Below are 2,147 nucleotides of genomic sequence, written 5' to 3' on the forward strand. Positions count from 1 at the left end.
ATTGATTGTATTACTCCTTCATTATTCTTAGATATTCTCTAGCATTTCTTTGTTTTCTATTAGAAAATGGCTATTTTGTATTAATAAAAGTTAATCTACTGAATGTGTTTCCACATGAACATTTTTCCTGCAAATACAATTATTTATTTGTTTTCATATCTTACAAAAAGTAGCTTTGGATATAAATGTTTGGTTATTAGTTAGTCTCTTTATTTTAAATAGACTGTGTTTCCTGTATCTTCAGTATCCCTGAAATAATTTTTTGATTTGTGTATTTTACATCTATTTAAAATATGTTTAAACTTTTGTTACTTGCAATATCTCCTTCTTTCTCTCCCTGTGTCTGTGCTTAAAGATTTTAGCCTGAACAAAGTATAAGTTTACATGAATTTAGAGATTCTTATGCTGTTGTGAAAAATGACACAGAGTCGTCTACTGTTTCCAGTCTTCTTTCTCATGGTAGCAACCTGCATTATCACAACACACCACAAAACCATGACACAGCTTGTAAAACAGGATTTTTATTTTAGAATCATTATGTATAGAAAGAGAGTGAGAAAGAGAGTGAGAGAGACTGACACACACAAACATATACAGATATATACATATCTATATGTACACATAAACATATAATATATATACAGAAACATACATATATAATTCAGATCTTAGACATACAAGTTTATGAATTGGATTTTTCTTTTGCCAGTTCAAATCTTGGAATCTTTATTAAAAAGCCAGTGACTGCACGGCAGACTCACGTCTCAAAGACCCAGAAAAAAAAGAAAACACTCATTTAAGAATCTGGCCAGAGATGACAGAAACAAGTCCAAAAAGCCAATTTAGCTCTACTGGAGAGCTGGATTGGGAAACCATGGTGATGAGAGAACAGCCAGAAGATCAGACACAGGACCTGATTATGGAGATACATGTCGATGTTGTCCTGAATTGGCTTCTTTATACACAATATTATTCTGTAAAATTTCATCCATATTATTTTAGCCATTGACAGTGTTTGTTCCTCATTTTTTTGTTTTATTGAGTAGTATTCATGGCACAGAAGAACCACAATTCATTCAACCATTCATTTTGCAGAATGCTTAGCTTGGTAAGTTTTTATATATCATTGTAAATAAAATTTCTATAAATAACTTTGTGCACAGATCTAAAGTTCTACTTCTCTGGAATACATTCCTACTAATGGAGTCCACTGCAGTATCACATTGTAGTTGTATTTATAGTTTTAAAGAAACTTCTATAAAAACTTTATCATTTTGCATGCCTGTCATCAACATACAACTTTTATAGCCTGCCTTCTCTGTTCTATCAATATTACTCACTTTTTTATGTAGCCATTGTGATAGTATTATCACATTCTGTGTATATTTCTCATTGTGCTTCTAATTTGCACTTCTGTTTAGCATACTACACATCATCTTTTTATTCATATAATTTGCAACTGGATTTCTACTTTGATTTATAAAGTAGGTGTTTTCTAAGTTGGATTTGTTCTGTCACTGTTGGTTGTGAGAACTTAGTGCTAACACAACCCTATTATTAAGTACGCTAAAGATTTAAGGAGAGACTTCTCCAAAGAAGAAACAAAAATGCCCAACAGATACATGAAGAAACATTGAATATTTTTGAGCCATAAAAGAAATGCAAGTCAAAACTACCTTGAGATTCCACCTTATACCAATTAGAATGGCCATTACCAAGAAAACAAATAATTAAAAATGCTGTTGGGAATGTATCCAAAAGGGAAAGCTACTACAGTTTTGATGTGAATGTAAATTGAATTAACTACTCTGGAAAGCAATATGGTGGTTTCTCAAAAGGCTAAAAATAGAGCTTCTCCATGATTCTGGACATTTACTCATATGATCACAAAGAAGTCCACACTAACAGAACAAGTGTGTTGATTGCAGAATTATTTAGCATACTTAAGATAGTCAATCAATCCAAATGCCCCTCAGTAGATGAATGGATCAAATGTGACATATATATACAGGAAATTCTATGCTTCTATCGGAGAGAATGACATCACCCATCAATAAGGAAAAAGAAAGACTTGGAAATTATCATATTAAGTGAAGTAAGTCAGACCCAAAGAAACATAGGCTGCATGGTTTCACTCATTTGTAGTA

Source organism: Megascapheus bottae, chromosome 12, assembly GCF_031878675.1.
Source record: "Megascapheus bottae isolate mThoBot1 chromosome 12, mThoBot2.hap1, whole genome shotgun sequence".
NCBI lineage: Eukaryota > Metazoa > Chordata > Mammalia > Rodentia > Geomyidae > Megascapheus > Megascapheus bottae.